The 14,179-nt window shown below is 39.7% G+C and overlaps 1 long non-coding RNA gene across 2 annotated transcripts in view; it reads right to left on the bottom strand.

Moving 5' to 3' along the window:
• Window positions 1–977: 977 nt before the first annotated feature.
• LOC110255448 (uncharacterized) overlaps window positions 978–14,179 on the bottom strand; it is a 108,476-nt gene continuing 95,274 nt past the window's right edge. Inside the window, exons 3-4 of one of the 2 annotated variants that reach the window (XR_014815512.1) lie at window positions 4,885–4,993; window positions 978–4,644 (exon numbers count right to left, since the gene is read on the bottom strand). This is a non-coding gene — a long non-coding RNA (uncharacterized LOC110255448). Of the gene's footprint in view, window positions 4,994–14,179 lie in introns of both variants that reach the window. The other variant, XR_002335695.2, reaches the window with a different exon arrangement.

Here is a 14,179-nt window from a genome sequence, read left to right as displayed (position 1 = left end):
TTCAAGCCATGTGCATAGAAATGCATAGAAGAGAAAAGAGGGGAGGGGAAAGGAAGAGAAGGAAGGGGAGGAGAGGAGACGAAAGGTTTAGAGAATGGAGCCCTGGGGTGATGGGATGGGATGAGGCAGGGACAGTGATGATCATAGAGAAGATATGGCCTTGGGAGAGTGTGGTGTCCTGAGAGCCAAGTGACAAAAGAGTCTGTAACAAGCTGGATTAAGTGGCATAGATGGAGTGGGATGGGGATGCAAATTAACTAGGCATTTAGCAACTGTAGGTCACCATGACCTTGAAAGTGCAATTCTGTCAAGTGATGGTGAAATTCTGACTGTAGTGGTTTAAGAGACAGTGGGTCAGAGAACAGGAGCAGCCAATACCGCTCACTCTTTTAAGGCATTTCATGTGAAAGGGAGCAGAGAAAGGCAAGATAGTTTGAAAAAAGCAAACATTTCTGCTTTAGCTCAAGACCCACCAGGAAAAAAGCTCATTGCCTTTTGAGGGCACATCCCTCACTCACAGGGTGGAAAGATGCTCTAAAGGTTGGCTAAGCACCCTCAGAGGATGTGCCTGTGGTTTAGAACCTCCAGGAAGTGCTACTCCATCTCCTTGCTAAAATCACAGAAGGCACAGTCTCACTGCAAGGCCCAAGGCAGCAGCCCCTTATCAGCTTGGGTTTAACCACCACCCATCAACATCTCTTCTCTTCCTGCCTGGGTCTGTGGGCACAGTTGGGCCTGGCCCCCAGCATGATGCCAACTCCCTGTAGGTTTTTCAGAAAACCTGCAAATAACCTGAGATCTGAAAATGTTAAGGACACAGAGCTAACTGGCAAATCATATGGTGAGCAAATCTCTGTCTAGTCAAGGAGGATGGAGAAAAGGAAGAAAGGGGATAAGAAAATGGATAGACAGGTATAAACAGATCCCAGCACCCTGGATCCCAGAGCACTTGGATACCTGGGGACCATCTCAAATAGTTTCTTTCTTTCTTTCTTTCTTTTTTTTTTTTTTCTTTTTAGGGCTGCACCCATGGCATATGGAAGTCCCCAGTTCAGGGGTCAAATTGGAGCTGCAGCTGGGGCCTATGCCACAGCCATAGCCACACCAGATCTGAGCCACATCTGCAACCTACACCATACCTTGTGGCAATGCCAGATCCTTAACTCACTGAGCAAGGCCAGAGATCAAACCCACATCCTCAGAGAGACAATGTTGGGTTCTTAATCTACTGAGCCACAATGGGAACTCCCATCTTGGATCATTTCAATCACCTCTTCTAAATCCACATCAAGGGATACTGTGAACTTACATTCTTTGCTGACAGGTGTTTCCCCATTGAGCCTGGGCCATTTAACAGCTACAACATGCTGTCAGCTTTTTAACTTGGCTTCTTTAATGAAGACTTAAAAGTGGGCAGAAAGTGACTCTCATACCAAAGTGAAACTTAGCTGTTTAGTTTTATTTCACCCAACTAGGTTTTATTGGGCACCTACCAGGGCTGGATGCTATGCTGATTGGTGCAAGGATACAACTTTATTTATTTATTTGCTTTTTAGAGCTGCACCTGCAGCATATGGAAGTTCTTAGGCTAGGGGTTGAATCAGAGGTTCAGCTACTGGCCTACATCACAGCTCACAACAATGCCAGATACTTAACTCATTGAGCAAGACCAGAGATTAAACCCACATCCTCATGAATACTAGTCAGGTTCATTACCACTGAGCCACAATAGGAACTCTAAGGATACAACTTTAAAAAAGAAAGAAAGAAGGAAGGAAGGAAGGAAGGAAGGAAGGAAGGAAGGAAGGAAGGAAAGAAAGAAAGAAAGAAAGAAAGAAAGAAAGAAAGAAAGAAAGAAAGAAAGAAAGAAAGAAAGAAAGAAAGAAAGAAAGAAAGAAAGAAGGAAAGAAAGAGAAAGAAAGAAAAAGAAAGAAAGGGAGAAAGAAAGAAAGGAAGGAAAAAATCTTGCTTCCATGGAGCTCATAATCTAAGTCAGTGGTTCTCAACAAGGGAGAACCCCCCCATTTTGCCCCCCTAGAGGACACTGGGCAATGTCTAGAGACACTTTTGATTATCACTACTATTGTCTTACTGGCATCTCATGTGTAGTGGCCAGAGGTGCTGCTAAATATTCCTATAGCACACTGGACAGTCTCTTAACCTCAAAGAATTATCTGATCTAAAATGTTAATAGTACCAAGATTGAAAAACTCTAATCTGAGGGATACAACAGAATGTGTACAAATAACTCTTGTACAAGAGAGTTGAAAAGCAACAATTCATGTTTCCAGGGCTCCTTCAGGCTGTGTAGAGAGACAGCATCTTAGATTCAGCAGCAAGATTTCACTAGCAGTCCTGGGAATTACATCTAGGGAAAACAAAGCTCCACCAAGTTCCCACATGGGTGTATATATATATATATATCCATGTGGCCTCTTAGAGGTAATGAGGCTCTTTTGTATACATGTTCACGTTCCATCCTCACAACAATCCTATTTAAAGCTCCTCCATCTATTTGAATAATTGTGACTGAAGAACAGTCCTCCACTATTTAAGGCTATGCTCTCCAACTGAGGGGCAGGGACGTCAGCCCAGCCCATCAAACAGCCAGCCAAAGTGACTCTGGCAGTCACTAATGTCAAATGCGCCAGACATCAGTCCTCAACCATTTCCTAAGCAATCAGAGTTGGTATACACACCTCCAGTTTAGATTTGGAAACTGAAGTTTGGTGACATGACTAAGATCTCTCTGCTCCGAACTTGCACTTTTTTGGTTCAGACCTCACCCCACCTCACCCTAGATGCACAAATCTTTCTATTGCTAGAAGCTGCCTCTTTCCATGACAGCAATAGGCATCAGCACCATCAGGGAGTCCAGCAATTCACAGATGATTTCCATGTATATCCTTTTTCTCCTCAGGTATTTCTTTGGGCAAGTGCACAGGAAGGAGTGGAAAACACATTTTGAGTTTAGATGGAAGGTGAGAAAGAGCCCTCACCTGAATTTTTATCAGCTACATCACAGCTCTTTATGTTTAGACATAAATCATGGTAGAAGTATAGCTACAGAGCCTCGTAGCATCAAAATGGAGTCAGACTAAAGGGTTTATCCAGTAGAACCATGCACATTTATGTGCCCTTAAAAAAAAAAAAAAAAAAACGCTCAGGGAAATTCATTCAAGTATGGTATGGCTTAAAATGACCAAGTTAAAACTCAGTCACATGATTCTATTTAAATACAGATGGTCAGGTTTTGTTTACATCTACAGAGCAAACTGCTGATACAAAGTGGTGCCCTATCCATATAAACCAGCAAAGCCATTTTAGAACCCAGAATTTGAAAGAGTCTATATAAATGTAAATTACCAACCAAAGGGAGCATAAAATCTGTGGATGTGAAAATGAGACTATTATCTGCCCTCATCCAGCTCAGACTATCCGTGTGGTTTCACACGGCTCCTCGCATTTGGGGAGTCTCTGGAGCATGGCCTTAGCTGAGCTGCTGCGTGCCAACTTTTCATCTGGCCATGATCTAGGGATCTGTGTTTCCTCTGCTCTTGTATATCAGTGCCAGAGGGGTGGGTTCCAGATCTTGTGGAATCACTGAGTCTTCATGTGTCTGATTTGCAACCCAGCACTACTTTGATCCCTCAGATTCTCCAGCAAGAGTCTTGCAGGCACATTCTGGGAGTGGATGGAGCCAGCCTAATAGCTAGGAAACTAGCGTTTTCCGGGGCCGGAATGGGGCTCTGGTTGGAAACAAAATGCTTCTAAAAGCTGCCTTAACTCTTTTGTGCCACTAATGTTGTGTTTCATTAGGAACCCTGTTGTGTTTAATTCATCCCTAAATGGACTCTGGGGCATGAAAAAAGTTAAAGTGAGCTTCTCCAAGCCTGTCCTTCCCAACAAGGGAGGATGGGGCCCACAGGGCCAGAGGACTGATGGAATAAAAGAGAATGACCACAAACTACTCGGAGTTCCATGAAGGAAGAACCCAGAGAAGAACAATCCAGCTAAATGAAATTGTTTTCTTCCTTTCCAACCACGGAATATTAATTAGGCAGTACAAGTCAGTCCACTTAATGCCAGTCGACATTAAGCAATTTACCATGTGAAGGCAGTTGAAAACCCCAGCTTACTGCTCCAAACTCTCTTGATTGTTCCGAACAGATTTCCCATCCTAAAGTGGAAATGGATTTCATTTGATCTCTTCAGTCTGTTCGCCGTTATGTGCAAAACAGTACTATTGGTACCAGAAAACCAGCAGCTACCTGAGCAGTGGAGTGTTCAAAATGAAGCCATTTGGTCATTGGAAAAATCCAAAAGGAAGAGTCACTATATGGTTGTAATGATGGTACAGACCCGGGATAGCATGTTTGTTCTTTGTTGTTGTTGATGTCTCATTGCTTTGTCTCATTGTGATGGCTCTTCATTTTTTTCTTTTCTATCTCCTCAATACCAGAGAAGCTTAAAGTTGAGAAAAGTCCTGGAAAGCAATCTCGTCCAGTTCTGTCACTTCTCCAATGAGAAAACTGAGACGCAAGGCCATTACATGACTTGCCCATGTAGTTAGAAAAAATAATCTGTTCTCTCCTCCTCATACCTATGTCTTCTTTATCCCCACTCACACCCCAGCTCAGAGCTCTGCAGGCAGAGAAGTAAGAATTGAAAGAATGTAAAATTTTGTAACAAAGGACTTGAGTTCAACTTATGCACCTCTGTCACTTAACTTTTCAGGGCTTTGGTTTCCTTGCCGATGAAAGAGGAATAAAGGTCCACACCTCCTTATGTTTTTGCAAGGACCAGATGAAGTAATTTATGCAAAAGCGCTTTAAAAACTACAAAGGAACATGATACATGAGACATTGTCAGACCAAAACTCACCCCAGAAAGGAGATCCGCCAAATGGGTCAAAGGTTGAAAGCCAGGCAAGGAACAAACTTTGAGCAGTCAATAATAAGTACCACGGCACCCCAGTTCTCTCCACTCATACCTGAAACCAAAGAAAGATCAGGGATTAGAAGCCTAAAAATATTTGCAGATGTTTGGCATGGCTCTGGTTAGCCTTTTGACTTTTGGAACAAGTAACATCGAGTGATATCTGTTCCATTTCTTTTCTTTTAACTAAGTCATCAACATACTGTTTGAAAATTTTTTAAGCTCTAAGCATCTATTTTGCAGAAAACTATCTAATGGCTTATCTGAAAAAAATGCAAACATGACCTTATGGACTTGCCCTGTAATTCTACTTTAAAGTGAAATACACAGAGTCTTAACCTATATTCTGCTGGCAATGTACCCAAATCCTTTATTAAAATGTTTACAGAAATAAATGCCATTGACACTTTCACAAATATCAGCATAAATGGAATAACTTATAACTAGATCACACTAGGAGCCCTGAGCTAGGAGACACCAAGCATTGCTTCTTGTTAGCTATGTGACTTGGAGCAAATCACTTCACCTCTGAGCTTCCAAGAGGTAAATGGGGATGGAAAATGGGGATAATGACCCCAGGAGTAAATGAGATCACAGCATCCAGGTCCCACTCAAATGTCCCAGCTCAGAGGAGCAGTTAATAGATGTTCAGATATCCCCCTTCTGGACTGACACGTCAGCCTCTAATTGCTGAGAGTGTTGGCCACTGAGCCCTTACAGCTGGGCCCCTTTCATAGATTGCCCTCAGCATTCCACCTCATCCAAGATCTTACTCACCCCCACCCAAGGCATCCCATGTACAATACTGGCCAATAAGAGGGTCTAAGGTCCATCCCAAGCCCCAATTCAGAATACTGTGCAGGGTAACCCCAGCTCCAAAGTGCCTTATGGCTTTGGAGGCTGGGGCTTTGCTGTGACATAACAGCCCATCTTCTTTCTCTTCTCAATCCTACTTCCTATCCTCCCCCATGGGTATGGATCCCAAAAGAGCTCCATAATAAACTCTCTATATGCCAATCTCCATCTGAGTCATCCTCTCCCAAAACCTGCCCTGCAATAGGGGCCCTTCCTGGCCACATCTTCTCTGGTCATTCTCTATCCCTTTTCTCTTGTCACTGTCTGAAAAAATATCATTTATTTACTTGCATGTTTATTGGCTGCCTCCCCACTGCTAGAATATATGCTCCATGAGGGCAAGACCTCTTTTTACGTCTTGCCCACTGTTGCATCCGTAGGGCCTAGCACACAGTAGGCACTCAATAAATATGTGTTGAATAAAAGAATATCGGGTACTAAGAGCTTACACAGTTTAATAAGTACGATGAGCTGTACAAATATTAGCTTATATGTTTTTAAGAACCCAGTCTGTGCTTCAGAAAAGATAAAATAAAGATAGCTGATAAATATGCTGTAGGAGTCATCCAGTGAATTGCTTATCAACAAATTAATGGATCTTGCCTCAGTTGACATTTCTGTTTGCAAACTAATGGCATGCTTATTTAACTGTCTCCATTATGGGCCTTCAATATATCCAAACAGTATTTTTAAACATGAAAAAAAAAAAAAAGAACTTACTTTAAAAAAAAAAATTGGACACAATGACAGAGGATTTGTAGGCACTAGCAAATATCATTTGTATAAACTAACAGCTCATAACTAAGGAAAAAGCCATCAATAAAATGAACAGATTATTAGTTCAGAAAGAAAAAGTTTTGTCACAGGCAAAAGCGATTCATGTGTTGATACTTGTAAGGCTTTGGATCATAAAGGCTTCAAGTCAGGAAATCTGGGCTCTAGTCCAAGTTCTGCCTCTAACTCATTAAGTGACCTGGGTCAAGTCATTGCCTCATGCTGGTCCTGAGTATTCTCATCTATGAAGTGAGAAAGATGTCATTTTTTTTTTCTGCCATGCCCATGGATGCAGAAGTTCCTGAGCCAGGGATTGAACCTGTGCCACAGCAGGGACCTGAGCCACAGCAGTGACAACCCCAGGTCCTTAATCACTAGGCCACCAAAGAAATCCCCAAATCCTTTTTAACTTTGAAATTCTATGTGCCTGTATTAGCTGATTGATTTATGTCAATGATACATTGATATTAAAGAAAACATAGACTATGTTACCAACATAGACAATATCATATTTAGGATAAGGCTAAGAAGTCTTATAACCTATAGGATATTTATGGTAGAAAGTAGAAAACCCATGTTTGATTACTTATTTGGCTGTCTGAATTCAAGGTCATACTTAAACTAATTTTCCATGAGACTGGATTAATAGTGTCATGAGACTTAAAGGCAAATAAGCTTGAAGCCAGTTGGATGATAGAATGTGTGTGACTACCATTGACCTAGGGGATGGGACATACTTTTCTGGGCCCAGGGAAGCAGTTTTTATAAGACTGATGCCTCCAAATAACTTTTGAGAAAAGCAATGGTCCTCTTTTCTCCAGTGTGTGAATTAAGCGAGGAGGTATCAGACTCCATCTGCTATCACTTTTTATTTTGAGCCCTAGCTCAGAAAATTCCAACTTCCCATTCCTTTCCTCTCTTTGCCCTCAGGCTCCTCTTTCCCCTCCTCCCCCACCCTCTCATTGTGGTCACCCTTCAAGGTTCCATCCTCTACCCTCTTCCCTGTGTTCTCATCTCAGATGATGATGTCACCCACCCACATAGTTTAATGATGTACAAATGGCTCCCATGACAGTTATCTCTAGCCACTACATTTCAATTTATAAAACACCAACTGCCTACTGGACGGTTTCACTAACTATATCAACACTCCAAACCCATATCTAAATGGAACTTAAGCTTTTTCTTTATCATCCATGTTTACCTTAAACAGTTTTTGTTCCTTACTTTCATCCCTGAGCTTATGGTAGCACTCATATTCAAGCACTTGTTTCCAGAATATAAATATTCACCAAATCCTTTCCTTTTTCCTTTCTATTATCTTCCACATATGACCTATTTTCACTGTTTCCACACTAATAGAGGTCTTGAAGATTACCCCATTCGATAGTCAATAGCATTTATGTTACTATTCTAAAATTTGAAATAGGCAATAGCATGAAAAAAAGTATAGACCTAACTCCATTAAAAACACAGATAAGGCAATATTAAATAAAATATAACAAATGAAGCAGTGAATAAAGAGAACTTTATGATCAAATTGTGTTTATGCCAGGAATTCATATATGGCTTAACATTAGAAATTTGATTAATATAATTCACTGCACTAACAGACTAAAGCAGAAAAACAACATGCTAAAAATCATAGACCCATGGATGCAGGAAAATATTAAAAATTGATAAAATTAACATCTATTTGTAATTTGAAGAGGAGAAGCTCAGCAAACTAAGAATATAATTTTTTTTTCCTTTTTTTTGGTAGCCCTGTGACATATGGAGTTCCCAGGCCAGGGATCAAATCCAAGCCGGAGTAGTGACTATGCCACAACTGCAACAAGGCTAGATCCTTAACCCACGGTGCTGGGCCAGGGACCAACTGAACCCATATCCCTGCCACTGCAGAGACATTGTTGATCTTGTTGCACTACAGTGGGAACTCCAGAATAGAACTTTTTACATCTACCAAAAACTTCCCTGAAACATCATTTTTAATAATCAAATGTTCAAAATTTATAGGAAGGATGCTGAAATCCCACTATTGGCACTTATAACTATATAATAGAGGCTCTAATACGGGCAGTAAGAAAAGCCAACGAGATAAGAAGTATAAGAATAGAAAAGGAAACAAAATGCTCATAATTGCAGTTGATATTATTTCCTACATGGAACAGTAAAATAGAAAAATCTATGGGGAAAAAATGGTAGATTAAATAAGACCACTCATTAAGATTGTTAGATGTAGTATAAATATACAAAAATGAGTTGCGCCCCCTTATAAATCAAGCCAAAAAGATATAATTTTACAAATACCATTTTTGACGCCCAGTAAAAGTACCAAATAATCTCATAGAAAATGTAAAAAATCTTTAAGGATAAAATATTATTGAAAAAATAACTTAAAGATCTAAACAAATAGAAAGATGTACCAAGTTCATGTATAATAATACTCCATGTAATTGAAATATGTCTATCACTTCTAAATTAATCTATCCATTCAAATAATTCTAATTAACAACTCTTAACAGAAGGCTCACGGAACCCAAACAGCCAAATTCTACAATTGTATGGAAAAGCAAAAAGTCAAGAAAAGGCCAAGATACTCTGGAAAAAAACTTGCCCAAACAGATTTCAAGACTGGCATTGTGGGATTGGAACGGGGGTGCACAAATGGAAAAATTAAAATGAAAACAGGCTTTAGTGTTCAAAAACTGATTTGTGTATATGAGGAAACTTCATATATAATAGAGCAAACTGCTGATCAGTGAGCAAGAATAGACTATTCAATAAATGGTGCTAGGTTAACTGTCATCTTTATGAAAAAAAATTCTACTTCACACCGCACCCATTAAAAGCCATTTATAAGAAAAACAAAAAAATACAAACATTAAACATTTTGGAAGAGTTGTAGGGGAATACAGTCATGACTCTGTGATGGGTAAGAATTCCTTAAATACTCAAAGTATAAAAATCATGAAATAAAAGACTGATTAATCTGACTGTTTTAAAATTAAAGTATTATGTGCCTCAAAAAGACATAATTGGAGGGATCTGAGGTTATGGCAGGATGAAGACGTAGCTCTTCAAAAAACAGTGGACAAAATTCTCAAAACCAACCATGTCAAGCTTCTGGAAATCAACCAAAGGTAGATAATGACTTGGAAAGCATTCTTGAACAGCTGCTAGAACTTTGGGTGAGAATGGAAGGGGTGTGTGGTCTTCTCACTTCTCACTGTGCCTACTTCTTTCCCCATATTGGCACATGAGAATTTTAGTTTTGCCAGTGCTGGGCTAGCTGCAAAACCAGCAGCTTTGCTGCCAGAGGGAGCTAGCTGAATTCTGTGGGAAATAAATGGGGGAAACTCAGAAGAGTTTGCTAGTCCAAGACTGGAACCTTAGTTGTGGTGAGTGGTGGACCAGAAATTTAACGGAGAGATCCAGGAAATTAGAAAGCCATAGAAGAACTGAAATGAACTTCCCACACACAGCTGAATGACTGCAAAACTACAGATATATTCAGGGGAGACCCAAGAAGTTCTAGAGATAAAAGCCAAGGGAGACCTGAGAATAAGTCGCAAGTGTAAATGATTTCTCAATTCACACACAATCAGCACAGGGTAAAAGCCTTTCCAAATCAAGCCCAATCCCTGTCCACCCATTGGCTTGCACCTAAGCTATGCAGGACCTCTAGGAAGCCAAAATAAAATTAAGAATAAAAAAATTTTGCAGATACTTCGTGACTACACACCTTAGGAGAAACAGCTTCTCTACATGCCCACTGACACTTGGTATTGTTAACCTTCTTGATTATAGCTGTTCTAGTGGGTATTTAATGTGAAGTCATTGTGCTTTTAATTTACATTTCCTTATTGACTAATGATGCTAGGCATCTTTTCACGTTCTTATTAGCCAGTCACATATCTTCTTTAGTGAGGTGTCCGTTCAAATCATTTTCCTGTTTAAAAAAATCTGTATACTTCTGGCAGGAATGAAAATCGTATGACCATTTTGTAAAACAGCTTGGCAGTGTTTTAAAAAGTTAAGTGCAGGATCGACATACAAGTCAGCAATTCCATTCTGAATTTCTACTCAAAAGACATCAAAACACATATTGACCAAAAATTAGTATGCAAATGTTCATAGGAGTATTCCAAATGAAAGCTGGAAACAGAGCAAATGATGGGTACATAAACAAAATGCAGTATACACAGACAATGGAATACTATTCAGCAATAAAAAAGAAGAAAACTACTATTACATGCAACACCATGGATGAATTCTAAAATATTTTATTAGATGAAAAAAGGCAGACATAAAAACACTACATACCATATACTTCCATTTATATGACATCTTTGGAAAAAACTAGAGACTCAAAGCAAGTCTGTAATTGCCTGGGACTGGGAATGGGAGGTAAGATTGACTGAAAATGGGCAAAAGGTAACTTTTGGCAGTGGAGAAAATACCCTAAAATTGGATTGTAGCAATAGTTGTCCAATCATAAATTTACTAAAACACATCAATCTGGACATTTATGATGAGCACATTTCATGGTATACAAACTATACTTCAATAGAGCATGTTTGGTTTTTTTTTTAAAGTCATCATTGAAAAGATAAGAAGGAACAGATTGGGAGAAGGTATTTGAAATTCATATAGTCATAGAAGAGTTAGAATTAAGACTATATATGTTTGTGAGTGAGTGTATATGTGAGCTTATATAGACTCACAGACATGGAAAACAAACTTACGGTTACCAAAGAGGGAGGGGGGGTGGATAAATTAGGTGTTTGGGATTAATACATACATACTACTATATACAAAAGAGATAACCAACAAGGACCTACTGGATAGCACAGGGAACTATACTAAACATTCTCTAACAACCTATAAGGGAAAGGAATATGAAAAAGATGTATACCCTGAGTCAATTTGCTGTACACCTGAAACTAATACAACATTATAAATCAACTATACTTCAATTTAAAAAATTTTAAAAGAAGAATACAGTGAGTACATACGTGTGTATATATGTCAACTCTTACATATCAACTAGAAATAGAAAACACAATCTTGAAAAAGAAGAGGTAGAAAAATTGTCAACAGATAATTCACAACGAAAGCCTGAAGAGACAATAATAAACATCTAAAAGATAATCAATGTCATTGTAATCAAGAAAACATATGACATACCAAATTGTGCCGGGGGAAAAAATTAATTTTGAACACACCAAATGTTGACAAGAATCTAGAGTAACGAGAATTCTTAAACACGGCTGGAGAGACTAAAAGTAAGTACAACCACTATGGAAAGCAAGTTGGAACGTCTCACAATTGTTGAAGATGTACACACTTCACAACCCAGTTATTCCGTTTCTACACACACACACACCATGCAATTCTCACATATATCCCATAAGGTAAAACAAATAAGAATATTCATAAGAATAGCTGGTTTTGCTGTGTAGCAAGGGAAACTCTACCCACTATTCTGTGATGGTCTATATGGGAAAAGAATCTGAAAAGGAATCACTTTTTTGTACAGCAGAAATTATCACAACATTATAAATCAACTATACTTCAAGGAAATTTTAAAAATGAAAAAAATAGCTAGTTTTGATATTAAAATAGCTAGTTAGGTATTCAAACAGCAAGCTAGGTATTCAATAGCAAGTTTTAAAAATAGCTAGTTTTGGTATTAGGATTGCTAGGTAGGTATAAAAATAGCTAGTTTTAATCCAGAGACCTGGATTAAATCTTATCTAACATTCATTCTCTGAGTAGCCTTAGACAAAAGTTCTTAAAATCTCTCTTAGCTTTAATTTTTCCATTATTAAAATGAGGACCCATTTTCCCATTATGAAAATGGGGAACCATATCTTCCCATGAAATATTGTGCAAATTAAAAGAGAAAAAAAAAACCATTTATGAAGCATGTAGAACACCACCTGAAGCTTACTAAAATTTTAAGAACATCATTTCCCATCTCCCCATGTACTAAATGGATGTTCACATCCTAAATTGATTGGAGGAAATTCCTTGATTTTAAGCAAGGCAGGAGCCAACAAGGAAGGCAAGTGTGCTCTTTCAAAATGTTTAAACCCACCTCCTCTCTTTGGTGCTTTCAAAATGTGCACTATGTCACACCTCCCAGAGAAAAGGTATGTCATAGAAAGAGGGAGGCAGGGGCACTGAGACAGTTGCAGGTTTAGGAAACCATTGATGATGGCCTTTCCACCACCTACATCTCAGTGTGAATTAAATGTAATCATGCAGGAATCCCCATGGTGGCTCAGGGGTCACAAACCTAACTAGTATCCATGAGGCCAGGAGTTCGATCCCCGGCCTTGCTCAGTAGGTAAAAGGATCTGGCATTGCTGTGAGCTGTGTTGTAGGTCACGTGGCTCCGATCCTGCTTGCCATGGCTGTGGTGTAGGCCGGCAGCCATAGCTTGAATGACCCCTGCCTGGGAATTTCCATATACCGCAGATGCAGCCCTAAAAAGCAAAACAAACAAACAAAAACATATAAGACCATCTTAGTTTAATTTATCTTGCTGGAAAAGTCCAATTATGTTATGGAGGTCAAAGTAAATCTCTTGACCCTTGCTTTTTTGATTTTAACAAGGAAGCTTATTGCAAAGGATGTTAAAATATGATTGAATTTATGAGTATGATGGACCACCCCCGTATTACAAGGGGTTGCCCTTCCGGTTGGTCTGGATGAGCCCTAATTAAAAAAGAATGGTCTAAATGGACATTCCAGCCTCAGATCACAACTGGGATGCACCCTAAGAGAGCAAGAACTCTGAGCAGTGTAGAATGCTGGACAGGAAGGGGGAAGGGTCTCAACTCTCATCCTGCTTGGTCTTTAGCTTGCTGTGCTACCTGGGAAGCTGCCCCTCCATAGCTTTCGAGGTCCCCACAGACTCAGGGAACTTCCTGCCCTAGATGTGGGATTCTGAGGCTCATCACCTCTTCCTCAAATCCTGATTGAAGAGGTTCTACTCCTCTAAGTCTATTAACACACCTTGAGATCAGAGAGACCTGTCCTGGACATAGGAGAGAGGCATGGGCAAGAATGAAGGATAGGAGGCAAGGAATGAAAAGAGGAATTGGGAGACACATATAAATTAGAAATGCATTAAAAATAGAAATGTATTTTTAAAAGGCATCTAGTTGGAATGGATACATTAAATCAGAATAATGTCTTCACGAGTTCATGGAGGGATAAAGTAGGATATTTCCTCTGTAGTCTTAACCCTTGAACTAACTAGCCGTGTGACTTTGGATCAGTCAGTTCCCTTCTTAACTCTATTTTCTTCTCTGCAAAACAACGCATTTGGGGCAGACGGTTTCCAAGCAAAATAACTTGATGAATCAAAGTAAGGGTGAATAGAACATAATGTGTGTATAAACCCTGAGGGAAGCTGGGAGGAACCAAGCCATGGTCCAGAGTGTGCAGGGGGTCCATCCTACAGCCTCCCCGTTCTTCAGAGAGTGCACCCTCCCTGTCCAACTTCCCAGACTGTGCTGGCGTCGCCAAAGGGCTGCTGGGAACTTCTTTGCACAGCCCTGCTCCTAAATGAACTCCCAGGAGACTGGGGGTGGAGGAG

Source organism: Sus scrofa, chromosome 9, assembly GCF_054392235.1.
Source record: "Sus scrofa isolate SSC_HxYL_T2T_F1_AM1 chromosome 9, Sscrofa_HxYL_maternal_Yorkshire_Landrace_v2.0, whole genome shotgun sequence".
NCBI classification, from domain to species: Eukaryota; Metazoa; Chordata; class Mammalia; order Artiodactyla; family Suidae; genus Sus; species Sus scrofa.
This window is presented reverse-complemented; position numbering and strand designations above follow the sequence as displayed.